Raw genomic sequence first — 27328 nt, 5'->3', positions numbered from 1 at the left:
TCCACGCATACCGCGGTTTTGTATAACTGCGGGGGTATTCGGACACACCCCAGACTATAGGATCCAGGGGCTAAAGCAAAAAGGTCCGCCATGACAAATGATTTTAATCTGGCTAGGGGCTAATTATGTCCATTGAATTACACAGTCACTTGGACTGACTATATTCCTCCTCTATACCATCCAACAGGCTATCTAGCTTACAATCCTGTTGAGAATACTTAGCGGCTAACGCTACCTGGTCATATACCAGGCTCACGGGAATTTCTTGCCCATCGGGCCCCGCCGGTCCTACTTCAGCCATACGGTTCGGGTCCAGCTTGGTGTAGCGCGTCTTCACCATAGCCCAGGCTTCTCTTGCGCCTTGCCGGTAAGAAGACATCTTCCACAGTCGGAAGCGCCGCCGTGCTCCTTGATGCATATCCACAAGCCCCCCTATGCCATTCGGCAGCAAGCTTGATGGCCACAAGGCCTGAGGAACACCCTGCATCACTTGCCGATCTCGCTCGTGCAGTTGCGAAACGTCTTGCAGTAAATCACTTGCAGATAAGGGCATCTCCTCCTCAGGGCGACCCGTTAACATTCCTGCAAGCAAAAATTCTTTCAATATACTTCCTCGCCGAACTATCATAGTGTTCATCTAGGCACTCACCATAAATGTCGCGTCGAAGTCTTTTATTCTCCTTCACGGAGTCTGCCAGCTAGGCGCGGACGTCTTTTAATTCTACGTCCAGCCGTACATTGGCATCTTGAAGATTGTTCTTCTCCTGCCGAACTTGCGTGAGAATGTGCTCGCCAGCCTTTAGCTACCTTTTGAGATGCGAGTCGTCATCTCTTACGCCCTCCGGATTCATCCCGGGATTGCGTGCAGACTTTTCTGTTAGATCTGTCATATCAGCTATTTACTAACTGGTGCATCTTCGTACAATTAAGACAAATGTTACCAGATGAGGCCTTCTGGGATTCCTCTAACTTGGCAACCGTGTCCTGCAGCTGGGCCTTGCATTCCTCCAGCTCCCGAGCCAGTTGTTCATTCTTATCTATAAGGACCTGTTGATAAATTGATCCTTAAAACAGTTGTCCCAACCATTTCAAGTCTCAGGGGCTATTGCTATACATGCCTATAAAAATTTCTTACCCGTATATCTTTGGTATACTAGTCCGTCGCTCGGGCAAGCCCGCCTTGAGCTGCTCGGATGTATGCATCCCACGAATTGAAGGCATCAAATGCCTCTTCGAAAAGATGTTATTCCGAAGCACGGCCCTCCGGCACCGGTGATTCATGGCGCTCTCCACTTCGGAGTTCGTGGCCGAAAAAATATCCGCGTCCTCTGTCGGAGAACTATGCGGTACTGGCCCCGTGTCCGCCTCCGCCCTCGAAGCCGGTTCTGGAACCTGGCTGGTGGAGGCTTGATCGGCATGATCCCCGGATATAGTCCGGCTACTCCTTTTCCTGCCAGGACACGAAGGACGTTGTCATACTTCAAATACCATAATTGCAGGACAAGTTTTTGCTTTACCTCTGCAGCGGTGAGTCGACCCTCACCGCCTTCCTCTTGAGCCTGTCCGATCCAAACGCCCGTGTTCGACGAGTCCCTAGGGGCTCGGCCCCGCGCTCTGACCGTCGTCTCTGCAAAACAACACGGTGCCTCAAGGGTAAGGCACGATACCTGAGGGGAGTCCTCTTCGGAGGATATGGTTTTTAAGTTTGGCTTACACGCGATGCAGGGAGCAGTCCGGGATAATCAGCAATAATGGCCACTGAGGCACCATCACAGCTCGCTTGATAAAATACCCCGTTGACAAGCTCCACAGTAATATCCGGATCTTCTTCGAGTCCTGGTTCTAGGGCCCTTCCGGGGTCCTCTGGCTGCGGGGAGGGGCTGAAGATTCCTTCTACGGCCCTCCTCAGTTCCTGCTCGGAAACAACAATGCGGGTAATCTTAGCAGAGAACACTAAAGTAAGTGAAGAAGGGAAAGGAATAACGACTTACCCACTCTGGGGGGTTGTACATGGAGAATCCGTCCCGCGGTTTAATGCGAAGGAATTACTCCTCTTCCCCTTCGTATAAATCGGACAATATCCTTGCCAGAGCAGTGGCGGAGTCCGGACCCTTACGGCCGCAGCGGGTGGTGCCGTCTTCCTGTGGGGACCCCGACTCATAAGTCGAGATCACCGAATGCACGTGTACAGTGATCCCAGAGATCAATGCTCACTGAACACACAGAAGCTGAATAACAAGAGTCTTACATCCATACATACCGTCTTACACAAATTATGACCATTATGGTCAAGTCTTACATTGATAAAGCCTTAAGGGCTGAACATCAAATGAAACACAAGCAACGGAAATCTTCGTCGATAAGTAGAACCCATGCCATCTGCCTTAACCCTACAGGCATTCTGACTGGGAAACGTCCTAGTTCGCATGTTCATCTCCAAAGAACTCTTCTTCGAACTCCGATTCTTCCATGCCTGGTCAATTAAATAACCAGTGGCAAGCCAATGAGTACTTTGAATGTACTCGCAAGCAACCCATGTTTTGGTTCAAGGTGTAACAATACATGATATAGGTAAATTTTTGCAGAAAGCTAGTTTTGAGTGCAATGACATGTTCAACAACTTGTAAGACATGCATCAAGAGAATTCATGTAACCATGAGGACAGGTTACAGATATCAACATAAATAGAGTGGGCACCAACCCAACTCAATCATGTCAAGTCCCTTGACTTGACCCAAGTCATTTTATCAACACACACACGGTTTGTAAACATGTGGACGTAGCCCAAGAGCGGTTACCCAACTGTCCTTGACCGTGGACATGGCTATTCAAATAGTTTTACACTCTGCAGAGGTTGCACACTTTACCCACAAGATCCGGGGAACTTCCGTGTCATCCACGACCCTGCATACCTCAAGTACCTGGGGTAAGCACCCGATCACTACCTTTCCCTAGACGACACTAACATGGAGTCCACTCGATTGGTAGTAACCCCCGTGCCTAACATTTCACATCATAAAGTTGTGGAGCCTCGCTCCCATATTCATCACATACCACAAGCACAGGGTACCAACGGTGTGTCCGGTGCCCTGTGAAAACAGTCATGGCCGCCCTACCTGGCACGACCCCGTCCCGAGAGAGCGCACCAACAACTCTCCCGTCACTAGTAATGCAGGCTCCAAGCTAGTATCGGTCTAGGTAATCAATAATGACCTTTCCCATATAAAGGTAGAGTGGTTGCACATGTAAGGTTGAAATAACGGTCGCAACTTAAACCAATCCGTTTTGAAAACAAGACACACTTGCCTCGGTACACCACTTCGTCATCAAGTGGCTATCAAACTCATCATCTCCCCTGGGCATAAGTGGCACCTGATGGGGTTTCCGAAAAGTCTTTTGAAAATACTTTGTCTCCATCACCATGCATATTCCCGTCCCTTTTTGCGTAGCACTACTTTAGCATCCTATCTACTCCCACCGTCATAACCCTCATAAGAAGGTAGGGTTATGCACAATGCAAGTATCAACGAGGAAGTACGGTGGCAAACCATCAAAGTGGATACCACCTCATCATGATTCCGTTGCAACAGCAATATGGTGCTATATGACATGCATAAAAAGGGTTTCGTAGACATGGTCAAAGGGCTGCTTGCCTGGTTCATCAGAGTCTTGAGATCTTCTGGTCCTTCTCCAAGCTCCCCGTCTACTTCGTCAACTAACGTTGAAACAACCATAATAAGCAACACCGCAAGGCAGAAAATAAAAGTGCTCTAAAAATATGGATTTGACTTTTCTAGGACATCTCTGGTTATACGAAAAATAACCAGAGTGGTTTCATTGGGATTGGATCAGTGAATATTTCTGAACATTTCAATATGATGGAATCAATGGATTTGATGGATCCACAAGTTGTCCATAGAATGCCATTTTATAAAAATGAGTAAAAGTACCCATTAATTCGGGCATGATTTTAGAAACATTTAGAAATTGGTTTCACTGGATTTGGAGTTCAAATGAATATTCTAGGGATTTTTTAAGTGAGCTTATGTGGGTAAATGACCTATTTATTGCATCTAGTGAAAACCAAGCACAGTAAAAATGTTCACTATGCCTCATTAAATAGATCTGGATTTATGGAGTCTCCGGGAATTTGAATCATCAAGTTTGGAGCTAATTTGATTTGTTTATGGATTTCTGAAGTTCACTGAAAAAGAAAAAGGAGAATATTTGGGTTATACCTAAACTATGCACAGGGCGCAGTTTAGCACCGCAGCACACTGGGCTGGCCCAGCGGCTCGGCCACGCGGGCGACGGGGCGACGTCGAAGGTGCCTAGGCGCAACCCGCCTCCACTTGCCAGCGTGGCCCGGTGGCTGTGCCATTGACGAGCGGGGCCCGCTTGCAGGGCCTTCGTCTTCCTCTTCCTCCTGCGCGTTCACCTAGCCGAGGGAGCAGAGAGCCCCGACGACGACTGCCGGTGCTACGGGGCACCTCCAGCGACGCTCTGGCTATGGATGAGCTCAAGAGACCGCACCGCATCCACCTGGGTGCTTTTCGCACGCCGACGAGGGCCATAGCAGCGACGGCTTGGACGACCTTGGAGGAGGCTGTCGGCCATCTTCGACCACGAGGGCGTGGCGTTCCCAGGGATGAACGATGGCAATGGAGGGCCTCGAGGTGGTGGTATGAGGATACTGGAGTGGCTAGGGAGAGAGGAGAGGCTCGGGATGGCCCGGATTTAGGCGGAGCCCGACGGCGGCGCTCCGGCCATTGCGGTGAACGGAAGACACGGGGAGAGGTGTGGGTTTGTCCAGGGGTGCACGAGAGGGAGAGGGAGCCAAAGGAGTAGAGAGGGGGCTCGGGGGTTCCTTAAATAGTTGTCTCGTGGCTCACCGTGGATGCGGCGCACGGGGGCCGTGGCAACGGCTCGGGCGGCCAGGGGAGAGAGCGAGGGGTTGTCTTCGGTGCTCATGGGGGTGGTGTAGGGTGTCGGGAAGGGAGAGAGGGAGCAGGGCGAGCTCGAGGGGGTCCCTGGCGTGGGCGCATGCATTGGCCGAGCTGGGCGGCGTCTGGCGCGCGCCTCAGGGTGTGAGAGAGAGAGGGAAAGGAGGGGGGCAGCACGATGGCGTGTTGCGGACATCAAGGTACCTTGACTGGCGCGAGGGAGAGGCTCGAGGTGGTCGGGGGACGCGGCGTCAACGGTCGGGAGCACGCTGACGTGCTCCAGAGCGCGCAAATGGCCGGCACTCGCGGCTTTTTCTCGCGTCCTCGCGTGCCCACTTGTGTCTGGCAGCTGCAAGGGGGAGTAAACAATGCGGAAATGGCATTGGATGCCCTGGGGATCCACTGGAGGGGAGAGGGAGTTGAGAGAGAGTGGAAATGCTGCTGCCCAGAGTAGAAAAGTGGAGTTCTTCCCCCCTCCATCATTACTTCCTTGGGCATAAAAGCGTCCAGGTGCTAGAGGGGGACTAGGCAAGGTTTTGGTAAAAAGTAGAGTCCATGGAGATTAGTGGAAGAGGCCAAAATGGGATTTTGGTAAAGTGGCAGAAGGTGTTTGATGATGGTTTGGGCAAGTAGATGATTTCCATCTGCCATGAGACTCCATAGGGTGAAATGACACATATAATTAGGGCCTTCCACCAATTTGGAGCTTATTTGGGCAAAGTTGCCAATGCAACTTTTGTGAACCCTAGAAATGAACAGAAATGGATTTTCCAAGATTTAGTCATGCAAATCTATTCTCCTTGATGCACCACTTGGTGTAGTGTCATCATTAGAGGTCCTAAACATGTCCACAAAAGTTTAGATCAAAAGGAGAAACTTGGCAATGTAAAGTTGCTCAAACTTGGTTCTGGACAGGAATGGTTTTGGGGCACTTTGATCAAGTTAACTTGTTCTCCAACTTGTGCCACTTGGTCTAGATGAATAGCATGTTCACAAGGTTTGAGAACATTTGGAAATGTTTGGCAATGTAAAGTTGCTCAAACTTCAAAATGGACAGAAATGGTTTTGAGGGGATTTGATGATGTTATATTGTTCTCCAAGTCATGAGACTTGGCAAGATCATCTAATATGTCATATGTGACAAGCTAGAATTTTCTTGGAATTGTTGGAGAATATTTCCTTTGTAAATATTTCAAAAGCTTGAAATATCCAAAAAGGGTTTTTGAGGGATTTAACCAATATTTTGAACATGACCATGTGTTGAAACTCTTATATATGGACAATATATGTCCACTGAGTTTCCCTAGGTTTTGTCAAATATTTTTGAAACAATAAAATGATTTTTCCCTAATAAAGACCATTTCTGGCCTTAAGAAAAAGCTTTTAAATAAAATAGGAAAATAACTTTTAAAATTATATTTTTGTGGTTTATGGGTATCCTATATCTAATAGGAGTCAAATATATTTTTAGAAAGATTTTTACTGCCCTTAATTAAGTACTTGCAGTGCAAACCTAAATTCAGGGGGTTTCGGAAAACTAATTTTTAAAAATACTATTTGGCCAAATTATTTTTGTAAGAAATTATTTTTATGTCCTATACACATGGCATGATCATTGGTTCAAGAGTTTGGAGCAAGGAGATGAAGTATAGGAGTTGGAGGATTTATTTGATTTTTAGAGCACTTGCAAACAGCAGACAAAAACCAATCAAGGCAAGGTCCAAAACACTCAAAAGTTTTTGTCAAACCACATTTTATCATGATTGTTAGCTTAAGTGTAGTGGCATGAAAATCAGGGTGTGACACTTCCCCGTTGAAGTGCCACATGGGCTTCCCCCGATATTGAAGCGGTTGCACTCCCCGCATTATGCATATTGCCATGACCTGGACTATCGTCAGTCCGGACTTGGCCAACAACTTTATCCTACTCATCAGGAAGTGCACTTCCTTGGTATCCTCCTCTTGAGGGCTTCGGGGGTGCCAGCTTAGACGTGCCCTTGGTGGGGCGTCACTGAACTGGGGGAGACCTGTCCGGACTGGATCCGGAAGGGGAACGTCGTCAATATAAAACCACTCCGAAGACCAGTTCTCTGGTGCCTTCTTGGGAGTGCCGGATAGGTATCTGGTCTCGGCAATGCGCCATACCTCGGCTCCGCCCACTTGACATAGGAATTCTCCCTGGTTGCGGGGGACAAGGCAGAACAGTTTCTTCCATAATCCGAAGTGAGGCTCGCAGCCTAGAAATAGCTCGCAAAGGGAAACGTACCCTGCTATGTGTAGAATAGAGGCAGGGGTGAAGTTGTGTAACCGGAGGCCATAGAACTCCAGGAGCCCGCGAAGGAACGGGTGGATGGGAAATCCAACGCCCCTTAGCAGATGCGGGATGAGGCATATTCGCTCCTCTGGAGATGGATTGAGAGATCTCTCCGCTTGCTCTCCGCCATTATAGGTGGCTATCCCGACTCGGACGGGGACCATAAATGCCGGTGGGAGAAACCCTTGGGTTTGTAACTTTATCAAACGACTATGAGGAACTGAACAATCTTCCCAATCCCCCGACTATGACGACCGGCCATGTTAGAATGGTTTTTTCCGGAGCGCTCTGTTGGATGCTTGCTCAAGGGGGGAGAGTGAGGTTTGGATCTGAGGATCCCCGTCTCTTCAAATAGACGGTCAGCCCGAAGGATTGGAGGTGTCAAATGCAAAGATGCTTCGGCTCCTCGCATTCGCTCGACACGTGGAGATGGTCATTATTGAAGCACTGAAGCCGAGGAGCACAACATTGATTGGAAGCCGGACACTATTCGTCGTAGCAGGTACTTTGGAGTATTCGGAGATGGAACCCGCCTTGCAATGCCGAAGACAAGACTGCGTGCCAGACTCATCTTCATTGAAGCCTGGTTTAGGGGCTACTGAGGGAGTCCTGGATTAGGGGGTATCCGGACAGCCGGACTGTATACATCATCCGGACTATTGAAGCGTGAAGATACAAGACTCAAGAGTTCGGCCCGTGTCCGGATGGGACTCTCCTTTGCGTGGAAGGCAAGCTTGGCGATCCAGATATTGTGTTTCCTTCCTTTTAACTGACTCCATGTAAACCCTAGCTCTCTCCGTGTCTATATAAACCGGAGAGGTTGGTCCTTAGAAGGCCGATCACAATTACAATCATACCATCATAGGCTAACTCTTAGGGTTTAGCCTCTATGATCTCGTGGTAGATCTACTCTTGTACTATCCATATCTTCAATATTAATCAAGCAGGAAGTAGGGTTTTACCTCCATCGAGAGGGTCCGAACCTGGGTAAACATCTGTGTCCCTTGCTTCCTGTTACCATCAGCCTAGACGCACAGATTGGGACCCCCTACCCGAGATCCGCCAGTTTGACACCGACACCCGCCGCCGCAAACCACATATCATCAAGCAGCATCTAGCTCTGATCCTCGTCCGCCTCCGCCAATGGCGGTGTATGAGATTGATCCGTTTCGCTTCATCCCGGCTGGCTTCGACATTGTGGATGGTGGTGCAGATCATCTGCCGCGCACCTACTACACTCCGGCGATCCCTCCCCTCGAGCGCACGAGCAGTACATGGTGGCAATCGTTGAGCATGCCCCCCCGGCTCATCTGGTTGGTGCTCGTTGGTAGCAGGTGCTTAACTTCTTAGTTCAGACCATGCATGTTCCTGTCCTCCCTGCTCAAACTTGGTTTCAAGGAGTTGGTTTATTCAAGATGGAAGATCCTGTGGTCCATGCCTCTTTCACTTTGCATCCGCCTTTTCCTTTGGGTTTAGATGAGGATGGTCAGGAGTTCTTTGTCAGATTTATTTTGCATAACCAGGGAGAGGGTTTTAGAGCTCTACATGGACACAGACAGGGTTGATTGATGTTTATTGGCATACCTCTAGATTATTGTAATACACAGCGCATTGCGGATATGGTTGCTACCTTTGATCAGTTCCACTACTGGAATAGTATAGATCGTCGGAAAATCAGGTCATTGGTTCGTGCTTCGTTCCTCACAACGTGCTGGTTCCACGCTCGGTTGCTTTTTGGGAATTTTCTAATTGGGGCAGTACAATAGTTTCTTGGACGGCTGGCTGCTATCCTGGATGGTGACTTTGCTGAGGCTATGATTCCAGCGGATGAGGACCCTATGCCCTAAGATGGCAACCCACATCCCATGCCAGGCGCTAATGCTCCCCCTCAGTTGTTTGGGGCCATGCCATCGTACCCTGCTTTGGGCTGGAATACGGTGCCCCTGGTCATGATCAAGGACACAATGACGCTCAAGGATGGGTGAGAGACCTGGATTAGGGGGTATCCGGACAGCCGGACTATATACTTTGCCCAAATTATTGGAGTGTGAAGATACAAGACTCAAGACTCCGTCCCGTGTCCGGACGGGACTTTCCTTTGCGTGGAAGACAAGCTTGGCGATCCGGATATTATATTTCCTTCCTTGTAACCGACTCCATGTAAACCCTAGGCCTCTCCGGTGTCTATATAAACCAGAGAGTTTGGTCCTTAGAGGGACGATCAGAATCATAATCATCATAGGCTAGCTTCTAGGGTTTAGCCTCTACGATCTCGTGGTAGATCAACTCTTGTACTACTCATATCATCAATATCAATCAAGCAGGAAGTAGGGTTTTACCTCCATTGAGAGGGCCTAAACCTGGGTAAACTTTGTGTCCCTTGCCTCCTGTTACCATTAGCCTAAGACGCACACATCGGGACCCCCTACCCGAGATTCGCCGGTTTTGACACCGACATTGGTGCTTTCATTGAGAGTTCCTCTGTGTCGTCGCTGCAAGGCTCGATGGCTCGTCTCATTGTCAAGGACAACATCACCTCTGGGGGAGCGCTGGCTGTAGGCCAAACTCTCCGACTAGGCGGCTTCACCATGGCTGCCCCATCGACTGTCGCGCCGACAATGACCTCTCGGGTGATCACACATAGCCTCCACGTCAATTCGGAACTCGCCGAACAGATGGATCCGATGGAGCTCTCCTCCCTTAATGAGCTCTTGGATCACATCGCTGCTTTGGGAGTCGCCATAGACTATGAGCGGATTGGGCTTAAACCCGACCAAAGGGATATTAAATCCCCGCCGGTCACCCACAAGATAGTGGTGGTGGAGGAGCCACATACGGATTACCCCTCTATTTTGAAGATGAGGTATGTCCGGATCACCGAGCTCCCTGAGCCGGACACCCGCTCAAGAGAAGACATGACCCAAACCCCGGACTTAGAATCGGGTATTGGGCCGGAGAAATTGGGCAGCACCCTGGATCTCGAGCTGTCAAGCCCGGAAGCTCCCCTGCCCCAGGGCGTTAGATCGGATAATCCAGATTGAGCTACACCCACCCACCCGTACTTAAACCCTCTCTCCCATATCAGACAAGAGCCCCAAGAGATAGTACATTGCTACTGGGCCAGATTCCTCCTTGTGCTAAACAAGATTAAGGACTGTCGTGAGGAGGACACAGTCTCACTTTTCTGCAAAAACTGCACGAACAAAGGAATCCTTAATGCTATAAGTCGCCGTGACATAGTATAATGTGCTGACTTGACAACCATAGTACAGAAGTACTGTGCGATGGAAAGCGCCTGGGAAACCCAAACAAAATTTTGGGATAGTCCGGCCCTCACTAAAACCTTTGTCCGAGCTAAACAGGCGAACTCTCGTAAGTCAGAAAATCCAATCCCCAAGAAACCAAAGCCCACCCCAGGGCGTGGAACCGTATTGGAAGAATGGCTCAATGGGCCAGGTAAACTCCACAACACACCGGACACTAGACCAACACATAGCCTTAGAGCATGTTGGATACTCCGGCAGGTAGCAAAAAGCGGCGAGGATCTTCTTGTAAGCCATACAGCAGAACAACATCACGCCAAAGAAGACAATACAGTACTAACAGTCTTCGAGACTTTCACCTCAAACAATAGGTGCAAGCGAGCTCATCGAAGCTCCGCTGAAATCTGCAACGTGGCAAAAATAAATCTGTGGAACAACACTGCTATAACATTCAGCGCCAGTGATGAACCTCAATTCCAGACAGTCAGGGCACTAGCCGATTTGGTCCTTAGCCCAATCGTAGATGGCTTTCGGCTCACTAAAGTACTCATGGACGGCGGAAGCAGATTAAACTTGATCTACGAAGAAACACTCAGTAAGATGGAAATTGGTAAAAGCCGCATTGAGCAAAGAGGCACAACCTTCAGGGGAATCATCCCTAGTCGGGAAGCGCAGTGTGCGGGAAAAATCACACTCGATGTGGTATTCGGCACCCCGGAGAATTATAGGTCCGAAGAGATTACATTCGAAGTGGCTCCTTTCAGCAGCGGATACCACGCCCTTTTAGGGCGGGACGCGTTTACAAGCTTTCAAGCTATACCCCATTACAGTTACATGAAGCTTAAAATGCCCGGACCCAATGGAATCATCACTCTAGCCAGTGATCCGGACGTCGCACTTTGCGCCGAGAACAAAACCTCAGCACTAGCCCTGTAAGCATTATCCGAAGCCCTAGCAGCCGAAGAACTAAAAACACTGCGTGCCACCGTGGACAGGGGTGACGTGATACTCGACAAGCGACCCAAGTCCACCTCATTTAAACCCGCAGACGAGATAGTCAAATTCCAGGTCCATCCAACGGACCCCACGAAGACAGCTTCCATCGGGACACAGTTGAGCCCCACAATGGACGCCGCACTGCGATACTTCCTATGTGAGAATTGGGACATTTTTGCCTGACACCCCTCGGACATGCCGGGCATCCCACGCAGACTGGCCGAACACAGCCTCAATATACTAAAAGGACAAGCCTTCAAGCAAACTCTAAGACAGTTTTCAGAGCCCAAACGGCAAGCCATGGGGGAAGAGCGAGCCAAGCTACTCGAGGCCAGATTCATCAGAGATATCAAGCATCCGGACTGGCTGGCAAATCTGGTAATGGTACCAAAGAAGGACAAATCCTAGCGCCTATGCGTCGACTTCAAAGACCTCAACAAGGCTTGCCCCAAGGATCCCTTCCCCCTCCCTCGCATCGACCAAATCATTGACGCCACAGCAGGACATGACTCGTTGTGTTTCCTCGACACATACTCTGGATACCATCAAATAAAGATGGCAGAGTCCGACCAAGCTGCAACAGCTTTCATAACGCCATACGGTCCTTTCTGCTTCAACACTATGCCTTTCGGGCTTAAAAATGCCGGCGCAACCTATCAACGCATGATTCAAACATGCCTGGAAAAGCAAATCGGCAAAACAGTGGAGGCATATGTGGACGACGTGGTCATAAAACCAAGACACGTCGAAACCATAATAGACAACTTGAGGCTTACGTTCGATAACCTCCGAATATACGACATCAAGCTGAACCCGGAAAAATGTGCTTTCGGCGTCCCCTCTGGGAAACTGCCTGGCTTCATTGTTTCCAATAGAGGAATTGAAGCGATTCCGGCAAAAATCCGAGCTCTGTCGCAGTTGGCTATACCAACATACCTCAAGCCCATCCAGAAAATAGCTGGATGCGTGGCTGCCTTAAGCCGCTTTATCTCCAGATTAGGAGAAAACGCATTACCTCTTTACCGCCTTCTTCGGTGCACCGAACACTTCATGTGGACGGATGCAGCCACGGCCGGACTGGACGAAATAAAGACTTTACTGGCCAGTAATCTAGTCCTAACAGCGCCAAATACTGGCGAACCTATGCTATTATACATAGCTGCAACACATCAAGTTGTAAGCACAGTGCTCGTCATCGAACGAGGGGCTGACGGATACAAATTCCCGCTCCAGAAGCCGGTATACTACGTATCCACGGTCCTCACCCCATGCAAATCTCGATACCCACACTATCAAAAGATAGCATATGCGGTCTTCATGGCATCCCGGAAGCTACGACACTACTTTCAAGAGTGTTCGATTACGGTGGCCTCCGAAGTACCACTCAATGACATAATCAATAACCGCGACGCTATGGGCCGGATTGCTAAATGGTCCATCGAGCTCCTTCCGTTCGACATAACATACAGGCCATGGCGGGCCATCAAGTCGCAAGTACTGGCTGACTTTGTCCCCGAATGGACAAAAGCCGAACTCCCTAAAGAGTACGGCGCGTACTCTAACTGGATCATGCACTTCGACGGCTCTAAAATGCTGGCCGGATTGGGAGAAGGTGTAGTCCTGACGTCTCCCACCGGAGACATGGTCCAATACGTACTCCAAATATTATACACAGACTCTATCAGCGTTCTGGGAATGGGGGTCCCCAGACTTGCCTGCCTGCGGCCTGTGGCGTGGCTCAAGTGGGGACCCAGTGCGGCCCAGCTTCATCAGCTCAAGCTCAAGACCCTCACAAGGGGCCAAGCCTCGCGGGGCGGACGACATGAAGCTTCCTCAGGGGCGGCCTCATCAGGCAGGCTCGTGAGGAGGCGGAGAGATCAAGGCAAGGCCACCTCGCGAGGAGCCCGTGACGCAAGCGATGACGATGTTTCCCCTTCGGTGCAAAGGGGGCAAGCACAGGCCAAGACATCAGGCAAAGGTTACCGTTTCGGTGCAACAAGACCAAGACCAATAGAACGGCAGGATGGAGGTCATCATGGAGCCCAGGACGGCGTCACCGTCAGAGCCTTTGGCAGCCGAAGACCAACTTTAGTCAGGATAAGTGTACTAGATGTTCCCCTTCAAAATGGCCAATTGTTGGCGCCCTCTATAAATAGAGCTAGCCACCATAGGGCAAAGGGGGATGGATCGATCGGAGAGAGAGAGAGAAGCGATTGAACTCACCCAAGCAGTTCATCTCGCCAGCTCAAGAACAGCCCCTCGCGAGGCTGTTCTCCCTTTGTACTGTTCATCATTAGCCCCTGAGGCAATCCACCACACCACACACTGGAGTAGGGTATTACACCACAATGGTGGCCTGAACCAGTATAAACCTGGTGTCCCTTGTGTGTTCTTCTTTCTAGCTTAGATTCCTTGCGAGCTTTCATAACGCGAGCTGGTAGGGGAAAGATCTTCGTGCGCACCCTAGAGTTCGAACCTCAAGGGTCTGCCGGAACCCGAAATCCGACATTTGGCGCACCAGGTAGGTGTGCGCCGGAATCTTTCTTCCGCTGTTCGCGTGTGATCTTCTGTCGTGTCCATGGCTGACGCTCGTCGGGCTCGCACCGAGCGTCGGGCTGCTCTCGCCACCCGCGTCGCCTAGACGGCGCCTGGCAGCAGTCGCCCCCGTCGTTCCCCGTCGCCTGCCGCCAACGCCGCCACCGGCCCGGTGGGGAACGAGCAGCAGGCCTCGTCCCTGCATCCTTCGTTGCGGCGGGAAGGCCGCACCGCCACCCCGTCGCTGACTCCATTTGGTTCGTCGTCCCACGCCCGTCGTGGCCCCACGGACACGCACACTACGCTGCTCCTGGCGCGTGAGCTCCCGCACTACCGTCCCGTCGACGACCTCTACGAGGACTGGCTCGCCCGCATCACCGAGCTTGTCAGCGCCGCAGGGGGCTCCCCTGCGCCGTCTCTCTCGTTGCCTCGCCCTCCATCCTGCGCAGGAGGCGAGGATGAGGAGGTGCCTCCGCCACCTCCTCCCCAAGAAGGCGCCCTGGCTCCAAGGCGCGCGGCCCCAGGACGAGACCCTCCACGTCCGGCGCCCGCGCGACAAGAAAGGAGTTGGCAAGAAATCCCTCATCCCCAATAAGGTGCCCGTGTGCTCCCAGCACTGGTGCACCATGACTGCATCCCTGCACCACCACGTCAAGACCCCGCGCTGCTCCAAGCGGCGGCGCATGGGAATTTCCAGGAGCAGGCCCAGCATCAGCAGAGAGCTCCGGTGGCCACCGCAGGCTGCCGCGCTTTCACCCCTGAGCTGCGCAGTGTCGCATGGCCAGGCAAGTTCAAGCCCGACCTGCCCCCTCGCTACGACGGCACTGCAGACCCCGCGGAGTTCCTACAGCTCTACGAGCTGGGCATCGAAGCCGCCAACGGGGACGAAAAGGTCATGGCGAATTGGTTCCCCATGGCGCTCAAGGACGGTGCCCACACCTGGATCATGAACCTGGCTCCTGGCACGATCTCCTCCTGGGACGAGATGCGCACTCGCTTCATCACCAACTTCCAAGGCACTCACGACCGACCTCTAGCCATGAGTGACCTGCGCTGCATCAAGCAACAGCCAGGAGAGACCCTGCAGAAGTACATCCAGCGCTTCAACAATGCTCGCCTCAAGATCCCCAAGGTGACTGAGGAAGCCATCATCTCAGCCTTCTCCGATGGCACGCGTGACATCAAGATCAAAGAGGAGCTAGCAATCCATGAAGACCTATGCACATCCCTGGAGCTGTTCAACTTGGCGACCAAGTGCGCTAGGGCTGAGGAAGGGCGTCTCTCCCTCCTCGAGCTGCCGGCTGCCGATCCAGAAGAGAAGAAGCCCAAGGTCAAGGACGTGAAGCGTAAGGGAGCAGCTGTGCTCGCAACGGAGCTAGACACCATGCGAGGCAGGGATCAACCTGAGTCATCCAAGGGTAGCCGATACTGCATGTACCACGACCTCCACACCCACAACACCAATGAATGCCAAGAGCTCAGGGCCGTGCGAGATGGCCGTATCGGCCGACGCCCCGAGCGCAACGACCGGGGCTATGGCCGAGTAGGAGGAAGAGGTGGAGGACGATGGGAAGACCGTGGCCCTCGCCAAGGGTGGCGTGACCGACCTCACGAGGACCGTTGGCAGGACCAGCCTCGCGAGGGAGGTTGGAGGGATCAGCCTCGTGAGGATCGCCCACACGGCAACGCAAGCCTCCCTCCTCTGCCACCACCTCCAAGGAGGAATGAAGATCAGCATCAGGACGAGGAGGCTGGGGGCTTCCAGGAGCCGCGTGCAATCACTTGCATCCTGGGCGGTACCCAGGCCCTAGCCTCACAACGCATCTTCAAGCAGTTTGCTCGCGAGGTGAATACAGTCCTCCCCAAGCTTGAAGCCACGCGCCCTCTCAGGTGGTCAGCGTGCGCTATCACGTTCAGCTCAGCGGATCAGCTCAAGTGCGCAGCAACGGCCGGAGTCCTCCCAATGCTTTGTTCCCCAGTCATCAGCAATGTGCAAGTCACCAGGACCCTCATCGATGGCGGAGCAGGACTCAACATCCTGTCCGTCGAGACATTCAACAATCTCCAAGTGCCGTATGATCAGCTTCAGCCGACCAAGCCTTTCTCAGGAGTCACTGATGGTTCCACTGTTCCGATAGGGCAGGTTCGCCTTCCAGTCACCTTTCGGCAGCGCAACAACTACCACACCCAGCTCATCGACTTCGACGTCGCCCACATTCGCCTGCCGTACAACGCCATCCTCGGGTACCCAGCCCTGGACATGTTCATGGCAGTGACTCACCATGGCTACAATGTCCTCAAGATGCCAGGAAGCGGTGGAGTCATCACAGTACCTTGTGAGGAAAGGGATGAAGTGTGTTCTCTGGAGCGTGCCTTCCAAGCCGCGGCAATCGAAGACCCAGATCACAGGAGCGGAAGACTTCCCGAGGCGGTCCCCAAGAAGAAGAAGGCTTCGCCTGGCCCAAGCCATGAGGAGGCAGGTACCACCGAAGGCGTTGCGTCAGGATCCGCGCCCGTTCAGGGGGGCGCCACACTCTATCGCATAGGAAGGCGTGCCCGGCGCCCTCCTCGGGCAGGGCTCGAGGGCTCTTTCTTGGAAGGCCACTGACTTTGCCAAGGTCACGAGGGAGGTGCTCGGGCACCACTTGGAGGCGTGCTTCAAAGAACGTTTCCCTCAGGAAGGTATGAGGCAAGGAGGGCCAAACCCTCAGGAGTTCGTCGCGAGAAACATTCAGGAGCTACAGGAGTCAAGAGTCATGCGCGGCAGCCGCCGCTTGCCCGCCGTAGCCCCACATCCAGGGGAGGATGGTGGGCTGCACGTGTGCCTCGACATACCAGGGCTCAACCGAGCCGCGTCTTAGGAGCGCCTCTGGCCTTCGCGCGTGGGGCATTGCGAGGGTCCACCTCACAGCTACGTTCGCATGCCTTTCGGCCTGCCGAGCACGGCCGCTGCTCATCAGCGCCTGATGAGGAGCATTCTGGAGCCTCAGGAGGTCAAGCATTGTGCGGTCCTGGCGGAGATGGAGATGGTCCTCAAAGATCCACCTGAGCCCCCAGAGCCTCTCGAGGCTCCTGGTCCCGGGAGCTCGTGAGGGTCGACTTCCTCACCATGCGTCGTCCGCTACTTTAGCAGCACTTCATCTCCAACGGTGTCAGGTGACATCTTTCAAAGTTCCATTCTCAGCTGGGAGCGCCCACAGGCTGCATCATTCCCAGGTCGCGTGGGTCCGTCCCTGCGGCATGTATCCGTTTTGCTTATGCTCTTTACCTACCTTGTTGGGGGCGCCCCTCGAGCTGCATTATCCCCAAGCTGCTCGGGCCTAATCCAGTGGCGTTTGCTTTTTCTGCATCTATCTGAAATGGATTTGCTCCTCCACGCTTAACCTGATTTCCATGGTTATCATTTGCTGCTTATCGCAAACCTCTCCACTCTCATGCAAAGCGCTTGCACGTTAAAAGGGGGGTACCTGAGCATCGTGACTCATGGGCTCTTACTGGCTCTCCAGCCCTCACCCCCTGGCCTTGACCCACGGCATCGCGACCTGTCACACTAGCGGCGGCTGAGCTCGCTCGAGGGCCGGGACCTGAGGACGTAGAGCATTTGCATTATAACCACCTTGCAGGAACACACCATTGATAAAGGCCCAGAGCCAGGCGCAACCCGCCTCGAGGTAGGGCCTCGTGAGTCCCACGCTGGCTCACGGGTGCCCAGATACACCTCTCCTAGCTCTACCGTGCCGGCCACGTGTCAGGGCGGGGCTGTACACGCCCCGGGGGCTCCTCCTGGAGGGGAGCCCCCTCCCACGCACCAGTGGAAGCACCATGCTCCGCGCTGGCTGACGACACTGCCGAGGAGCGGCTATGCCCGTACACATACAGAAGCACTATGCTCGGCGCTGGTGATAAACAACTGAGGGCGGCCCACGGCCGTACCAACCTCAGGGAGCCCAGAGCTTAGTGTCCGGCACCGTCGCAACGCCTCCCCTCGGGAGTGCCGCGCGAGGGGGCTAGACACGGGGGCTACACCTGGGCCACGCCCGAGCGCATGCCACCCAGCCAGGTCCCTCGGACCTGGTCGTCGCGCGCCCCTCCCCGAGCGGAGCCAAGGTATGAAAACTTGTTTGAACATCAAGGGGGACTCCTGAGCATCGCGACTCAGGAGCCTAACTGGTCACGTAGCCCCTCACCCTTAGTCCCGTCCTGGTTTCCGGTCAGGGCTAACGGCGGCTGAGGTATGCGCGGGGCCGGGCCCTGTCGACGTAGAATGACAAATCCACTCCTATGCCTCCCTTCCCTACTTGTTGTTCGCGCGTCAAGGGGGACTCCTGAGCATCGCGACTCAGGAGCCTAACTTGCCACGTAGCCCCTCACTCCTTAGTCCCGTCCTGGTTTCCCGTCGGGGCTAACGGTGGCTGAGGTATGCATGGGGCCGGGCCCTGCCGATGTAGAACACAAGCAAATAGGAGGGAAAAATGCAAATTCCATGAAATTCAAAAGCAAATATTACAAGCCATAGATTGTTTCACAACGCCAAACACAAGTTTAAACGCCTCCACAAGGCATGGTGCATGTTGCAGGAATTAAAACAAAACAGAAGCCACAAAGGGATCACTTTCCAGTGGCGCCGCCGCCTATGGTGGAGCCACGCTGGGCGGCTTCGCCTCCTGAGGCCACGGAGCTGGCGGCATCGCGCCTAGGCAAGGTGCTGAAGGCGCGGAACCTCCCCAGCAAAGCCTCGGCTCGGCCTTTCATGGCCTCAGCAGCAGCAGCAGCAAGGTCGCCGCTCACAGGTTCCAGCAGGCTATCGAGGTCGACGTTGGGGTCGCGAAGGTAGACATGGCTAAGGACATGTGTCAGTGTTGCAGAAGACAGGGCACATGCCTCGGCCTCAACCGTAGGACCAAGGCCGTCCAAGACATCTTCAAGTGCACGGACCAGGAAGGGAAGCATCTCGGCAGGGCCGTCCTCTGCACCAGCCAACGGCTTCTCTAAGTTGCCCTCATAAAGCGTCTTCAGCGTGGCGCGAGCTTTCTCCTCCAGCTTGGTGAAGGCCACTCGATCCTCGGCCAGGACCTTTGCCTTGACGTCTAGCTTGGCCCTTTCCACCTTCAGCGCCTGCTCCAGCGTCTCCAACCGGCCACGACGGTCGCCAAGCTCGGTGTCCCAGTCCCTGACGGCAGCTTCCTGAGCCTTCATCTCCTCCTCCTTCTCCTGGCGGATGCGGACCTCCTTCGTGAGCTCGTCGCGCAGGCCTTGAAGCTCGTCCTCCAGCGCCTTGCAGCGGCCCTGGGCATCCGCAGCGTCGCCCAGGGCAGCGTCGCGAGCGGCCTTGGCCTGGTAGGCGGCCTGCTTCTCCACATTGGAGGCCGACACGGCCTGACTCAGCGCCGCTCGGACGGAGGCGGCAGAACGGGCCCAGCCAGAAGCTAGCTCCAGGCGCCCGACCACCAGGCGGGGGTCCGCGCTCTGAAGATCCTCCCACAGTCGGCTCAGTTCGCTGGCAGCCTGGTCTAGGACGGCACAGGGATCAGAAGAAACAGGAGCCGGTGGAACGGGCGGAGAGGACGGCAGTGTGATCATGGCTTGGGAGGAAGGAGCCCCTGGGCCTTGGACACCTCAGTGGCAGCATCAAGCACAGGCACCTCCAGAGTCAGCGGGGCCACGGGGGCTGACTCTTCACCAGAGTGTCCCTGCTGGGCTCGCAAAGACGAACGGGCAGGAGAGGCGCGAGCCTCGATGCCTCCTTTCCCCGTAGATGAAGGCGCTGCCCTGGCAGACAAACTTGCCTCAAGTAGGGCCGCAGAAGCCCCTTTCAACCTTTTAGCTGCAGGTGCCGGCCTGGCCAAAAGAATGTAGACGTCAAGCCTCGGCGGCAGAAACAAAGCAGAGCGCTGATCGAGCACTTACTGGTCGTCGTTCACGGACTCAAGCAGCCTCCGGCCAAACTTGAAGCCCGAGAGCCTACAGCTGGGATCGGCTTTGGGAGGCCCGGAGGCAGAAGGCGCGTCGGGAGGGCCAGAGCTGGCCTCAGACCGCCCCGGGACCAGAGCAGACCCTGGGAGAACCAGCCCCGACCTGCCCTTCCACGGGACCAAGGAGAATCCTCCCCTCCTTGCCTGGCGCCGACCTCGTCGTCGTCCGGCATGGAGCAGAGGGCACGGGACCTGCGCCAAGGGAAGGGCTCCACTCCTTGCTAGTCGCCTCAGAGTCAGATTCTTCTTCCTCCTCACTCCCGCTGGAGTCGCCGGAGGACACGTTCACCATCGCCAAAGCCGCCAGATCCCCGGGAGCTTCTGCGGGAACCAGCCCCTCACCATTGAAACTGGGCATGGCATTCACCACCTGCTCCCAGTCACCGTGAAGGAACAGGGGGACAGGAGCGCCCATCGGGCTCGCCACGTCTCCCTCGACCAAGGAATGGAGAGCCGCGACCAGATCTTCGTCGGCTAGGGCCTCAAAGCTCAGGCGAAGGGCGGCATCTGCTTCCCCAAGCCTCCACAATGGGAGCGATTGCTCCCAGAGTGGAGCCACCCAGTGCTCCAAGAACTCCCTCAGGAGCGTAGCCCCGGTCAGCTTCACCGCCCCCAAGTTGCCTGGCCTCAGGTCCGCGTTCATCCTCTTCAGCACCACCTTCGCCCGGAGGTCGACAAGCTGCGCGCGAGACCACGCATCAACGGCCTTGGGCTGCCCCGTAGGCAGCACCAGTCGGGGGTGGATGCGCCCGACATCCACCATGACCCACTTGCTCCGAAAGCCTTCGATCCTCTTACCAGGCTTCGAGATGGCATTGGAGTTGGAGTATGCGATAAAGCTCGCGCATGCGGTGATGTGGGCACGAGAAACCCGGAGGTAAAAGTAATGACGCAAAAAGGCCACTGAGGGCCTCACTCCAATGTGAGCCTCATAATAGTAGGCGAAAATCGCTAGGAGAAGAATAGAGTTGGGGTGGAGGTGCAGAGCTTGCAAGTTGTATTGGCGAAGAACAACAAAGAAGAACTTGGAAAAAGGGGGCACCAGACCGGCGATGATGGCGCTCACAAAGAGCGGGTAGAAGGTGCTCCTCTTGCCTTCAGGCTGGTCGGAGCGGGCCTTGAGCACAGTCGCTCCCTCGTTGCCCTACACCACCGTCATCAGGCATGTGAGGGCGAGATTCCTCTTCGACACATTCGACGGGATCCAGAGCCGGCGAGTACCAGGCCTCGGTCGGGGTCTTGCGAGGCGCCATGGCTTGCCGGATGGAAGGGATCGAGACAGATCTGGAGGATTTCGGAAGCAAGAAGGAGAAGAGAGAGAAAGGGGATCTGGAGCAAGCCGAACAAAAACGAAGCAGGTAAGTCTGGCCCGGACACCCCTTTTGTTAGATGTGCGGTTGTTGTGGCATCGTGGGGAAGCGGAGACGCCCATGCCCAATCAACCGCCACGCGGCGCCCAAGGCTGCAGGCTATTGGGGCCCGCGGCACTTCGCACTTGCCCCTTCGCTTCTTTGCTAAGCCAAGTCCGGGCGCGCCTTGGGCCCGGGGGCTAATGTCAGCGTTCTGGGAACAGGGGTCCCCAGACTTGCCTGCCTGCGGCCTGCGGCATGGCTCATGTGGGGGCCCAGTGCGGCCCAGCTTCATCAACTCAAGCTCAAGACCCTCGCGAGGGGCCAAGCCTCGTGGGGCGGACGACAGGAAGCTTCCTCAGGGGAGGCCTCATCAGGCATGCTCGTGAGGAGGCGGAGAGATCAAGGCAAGGGCACCTCGTGAGGAGCCCGTGACGCAAGCCATGACGATCGAGACCAGGCGGGCGCCAGGCGGGCGCCGGCCTGCGCAGTGGCCTTGTTTCCCCTTCGGTGCAAAGGGGGCAAGCACATGCCAAGGCATTAGGCAAATGTTACCGTTTCGGTGCAACAAGACCAAGACCAGCAGAACGGCAGGATGGAGGTCATCGTGGAGCCCAGGACAACGTCATCGTCAGAGCCTTTGGCAGCCGAAGACCAACTTTAGTCAGGATAAGTGTACTAGATGTTCCCCTTCAAAATGGCCAATTGTTGGCACCCTTCCCACTCATTATTTGGGAAGAGGCCCAGGGCCTCCCTCTATAAATAGAGCTAGTCACCACAGGGCAAAGGGGGACGGATCGATCGATCAGAGAGAGAGAGAGAGAGAGAGAAGCGATTGAACTCACCCAAGCAGTTCATCTCGCCAGCTCAAGAACAGCCCCTCACGAGGCTGTTCTCCCTTGGTATTGTTCATCATCAGCCCCTGAGGCAATCCACCACACCACACACTAGAGTAGGGTATTACACCACAATGGTGGCCTGAACCAGTATAAACCTTGTGTCCCTTGTGTGTTCTTCTTTCTAGCTTAGATTCCTTGCGAGCCTTCGTAACGTGAGCTGGTAGGCGAAAGATCTTCGTGCGCACCCCAGAGTTCGAACCTCAAGGGTCTTCCGGAACCCAAAATCTGACAGACTCCAACAACGCAGCCAAATACGAGGCTCTGTTGCACGGTCTTCGGATGGCAGTCTCCATGGGCATTCAACGCCTGGAGGTGCGCGGGGATTCAAACCTCACAATATCACAAATAAATGGAGACTTTGATGCCAAGGATCCGAAAATGGCGGCCTACCGTAATGTCGTCCTCAAAATGTCAGCTCGGTTCGAGGGGCTCGAATTCCACCATGTGGCTCGAGAAAACAATCAAGCGGCGGATATCCTCACCCGCATCAGCGCTAAACGCGACCCTGTCCCACCTAACATATTCCTGTAAAGGCTGTTCAAGCCATCCGTGGTATGGGAAGGGGAGTCCGGCAACACTAGCACGGATCCTAACACACCCCCAGATTCCGAACCATCAGACGTAATTGGAGGCTCCGCCACCGAAATAACACCTTCGGCCCATGAAATAATGGTTGTAATCGCCCCGTGGACTGAGCCTTTCTTGTCCTACCTAAATAGGCAGGAGCTCCCCGAGGACCAAAATGAAGCACGTTGTATTGTGCGGCGTTCCAAGGCCTACAAAGTACATGAGGGAGAACTCTATAAGAAGAGTGCGATCGGAGTGCTCCAAAGATGCATCTCCGAAGAGGAAGGGCGGCAGTTATTGGCTGAAATCCATGCCGGACTCAGCGGGCACAACGCCGCGGCCCGGGCGCTCGTCAGCAAGGCCTTTCGTACAGGGTTTTATTGGCCGACAGCCCGAGCAGACGCACATGACCTTGTCCAACATTGCGTCGGTTGCCAGCTCTTCGCCAATCAGAGTCATATGCCCCCTACCGCTCTCCAAACAAACCCCATCACTTGGCCCTTCACGGTCTGGGGGCTGGATATGGTCGGACCCCTAAAGGGGGGAGCCACAAGAAAAAATACTTACTGGTCATGGTAGACAAGTTCACCAAATGGATAGAAGTCAAACCAGTCAAAACGGCCGAATCCGAACCAGTGATAGACTTAATATCCGAGGTTGTACACCGATACGGCGTCCGCCACAGCATCATCACTGATAATGGCTCAAACTTCATAGCTGATGAAGTGAAAACCTGGTGCGATAACATGGGCATTAAGCTCGATTACGCCTCTGTCTACCATCCCCGAACAAACGGCCAGGTCGAACGTGCAAACGGTCTCATTATGAGCGGCATCAAACCCAGACTAGTACGATCCTTCACAGAATCGGACACACACTGGGTCGAGGAGCTCGACTCCGTACTCTGGGGGCTGCGGACCACGCCGAATCGCACCACCGGATACACACCATTTTTTATGGTGTACGGCGTAGAAGCAGTACCACCGTGCGACATAATACATGATTCTCCTCGCGTGCACATGTAAGAAGAGAAAGAAGTCGAGTTAGATCGGCAGGATAACTTAGATGCCCTGGAGGAGGAGCGCGACGTCGCAGAAGCCCGTTCCGCATTCTATCAGCAGCAGGCTCGACGGTACCAAAGCAGAGAAGTGCGGGCCAAAACTTATAATATTGGCGAACTCGTTCTACGCCTACCGGAGAAGAAGATGGACAAGCTCAAACCTAAGTGGGAGGGTCCCTTCGTCATTGATAAAGTTCTCACCGGAGGAGCGTACCGCTTACGTAATGCATCTGATAACAGACTCGAGCCGAACCCATGGAACGCGGCCAGACTCCGAGATTCTACGCCTAGTGCCGAACTCAGAGTTCGTCTCCTTATCCCCTCCTTTTTAATTACGTTCACTCCTTTTTCCTTTCTCGACCTTTTTCCTCTTCACACAAAGTACTTAATACAGTGCGGACGCCCGGATCACTCCGGCCGCACTATGTGTGTAAGCAATACCTGGAGGCTTCCTATACGGAAGCTAAATATAATTACTTTAATGGATTTTTGCCCATCACATATGCGTTCTTTTTCCATATGTGCCTTTTCTTCACCATTATATGCATCGATATGACTTAATATGTGGCCATGCTAGGTTGCCTGGCTCTTGTGTTTATGCCCTATGTTCCCATTAATTCGGCTAGGGCATAAGGGGCGCACCTCTGCGATTGTTTCGGCCGGTTCAGCCGGATGTGTACCTCAGACTGGGTGAAGCCGAAAGCTAGCGTTCTTAAGGGAATATTCGGTCGGTGAACCAAAGATGTTTTTTGTTTATTAAAACGTAAATCCTCAGAAGTTTTTTATCCTGCGTCCTTGTTCGCAGTCCGGACATGCGCATCATCGCATGCGTATCCAGGGAAAGGAACCCCTAACGGAACTATTCTCCCTGGAAGATGTTTCTTACTATCCATGTAATATAACATAACTAGTTGGGTACTTGTCTGTTCAAGCACTTATGACCCCTACGCCTGGTTTCCACACATACCCCGGTTCTGTATAATTGAGCGGGTATTCAGATACACCCCGGACTGTCGGATCCGGGGGCTGAAGCGAAAAGGTCCGCCATGACAAATGATTCTAATCCGGCTAGGGGCTACTTATGTCCATTGAATTACACAGTCACTTGGACTGACTATATTCCTCCTCTATACCATCCAACATGCTATCTAGCTTACAATCCTGTTGGGAATACTTTGCGGCTAACGCTACTTGGTCATACACCAGACTCACGGGAATTTCTTGCCCATCTGGCCCCGCTGGTCTGACTTCAGCCATATGGTTCGGGTCCAGCTTGGTGTAGCGCATCTTCACCATAGCCCAGGATTCTCTTGCACCTTGTCGGCAGGCTGACATCTTCCACAACCGAAAGCTCCACTGTGCTCCTTGAAGCATATCCACAAGCTCCCCCATGCCCTTCGGCACAAAGCTTGATGGCCATAAAGGCATGAGCAATGCCCTGCATCACCTGCCGAGCTCGCTCGTGCAGTTGTGAGAGGTCTTGCAATAAATCGCCTGCAGAGGGTTTGGTCCTTAGAGGGACGATCAGAATCATAATCATCATAGGCTAGCTTCTAGGGTTTAGCCTCTATGATCTCGTGGTAGATCAACTCTTGTACTACTCATATCATCAATATCAATCAAGCAGGAAGTAGGGTTTTACCTCCATCGAGAGGGCTCGAACCTGGGTAAACATTGTGTCCCTTGCCTCCTGTTACCATTAGCCTAAGACTCACAGATCGGGACCCCCTACCCAAGGTCCGCCAGTTTGGACACCGTCAATGGGGACAAAACTTGAAAAATGAAGGTGGTTGGGGGCCTTGGGAGGAAGCCAACCAGCCCGCTCAAGAACCTGTACAGGACCCAATCGTACAAGAGCAAAACTCCATGATCCTCAATCCATCCATGAATTCTGATGATGATGCTGACATGGAAGAGGTTCAGTAGCCTTTGGTCCATGTTCATCCAGTGGGGACGCTCGATTCTATCAATTTGGGTATTGTTAGGGTGTTCTACGGGCCGGTGCTACCGCCAGCAATGATTTGGGAAACATCTTTCAAGTCCTTGATGCCAGAGTTCTTAATCAAGAATATTCCAGCCTTTCTGCCAGGCCTTTACTTGCCACCCTTGCCTGTTAAGTTCAGAACGCCTCTTTTGGAGAAACGCTGGCACTCCCTGGCTTACTACAAGCCTGATTTCTGCACACAGCCACGTTCCTCTGTTGTACATCAAGAGCTACCAGATGATTTGCAGGACCCTACCTCTCAAGCAATGGATCATTCCCAGGATGAGTTTCTGTTCACATCTGTCACTCCCTCGCCCTTGGGGAAGAGACCATGGCAAGCTCGTCGCTCCAAGCGTGATGTTCAGATTGTTCAAGAGTTGACTGATTTTTCTATCAGACGGATGACACACAAGTGTGCAAAAAGGACTGGCATGAAGCCCACCTCTGCAATTCCTGTGAAGCCTACTCCTCTCCCTCGCCCCAAGGCCAAGAAGCTCAAGCTCGACACGGATGCAGGCCAAGATACTCCTCTGCCACCTCCGATGGCGATCGTTACAATGCAGGCAATCGATGCTTCACTTGGCATCGCTCCAGACAAGTTATCGGTGGAGAAGCTTATGTCTCCTCCTCAACAAGATCCACAAGACGAGGGTTCCCATGATGAGTTACTTATAGAGTTGTTTGCTGGGACAAGGGAAACATCTGGTCGTTTATTCTTTTGGTTTTCTTTTGTCTTATGTCGCTCTGAACTTGTCTGAAGTGGCTGTGTGTTACTCTGCGGATGTTATAGCTGAACTGTTAAGCAGCTCAGTTCGATTCTATCGTCTTATGTTAGTTATTTATGGAGACTACATCGTTTCGTAATTGGAATGTGCTGTGTTGGAATGTCCGTGGTCTAAATTCTGATGCTCGCCAGCGTGATATTAGAGCTAAGATCGAGGAGAGCCACTACTCCATAATTTGTTTACAGGAAACTAAGTGTGAGCAGTTTGACATTAGGAAGATTCGGTCTTTTTGCCCTAGGCGTTTTGATCAGTTTGCTTTCTCTCCTTTTGTGGGTGCCTCTGGTGGAATGGTCATTTGGAATTCTTCTGTCTTTGAGGGGCAGCTAGTGGAGGTCCAGCGCTTCAGTGTTGTTGTTTCTTTCAAGTCTGCTCATAACTCAGAACGATGGACTCTGGTTTCAGTGTATGGGCCATGTGAGGGTCAACCTAGAGATGACTTTGTGAGTTGGTTATATCACCTAACTATCCCTCTAGATGAGAATTGGTTGCTCCTTGGTGATTTTAACTTCATCCGCTCTCTAGATAACAGAAATTTGCCAGGAGGTGATATAAATGACATCTTTCTCTTTAATGAAATTATTGGTCATCTTCGACTCCTGGAACTGCCAATAAAGGGTAGAAGCTATACTTGGTCCAATATGCAGCAAATCCCTCTCCTGGA

Source organism: Triticum dicoccoides, chromosome 6B, assembly GCF_002162155.2.
Source record: "Triticum dicoccoides isolate Atlit2015 ecotype Zavitan chromosome 6B, WEW_v2.0, whole genome shotgun sequence".
Taxonomy (NCBI): Eukaryota; Viridiplantae; Streptophyta; class Magnoliopsida; order Poales; family Poaceae; genus Triticum; species Triticum dicoccoides.
Note: the sequence above shows the minus strand (reverse complement) of the source record.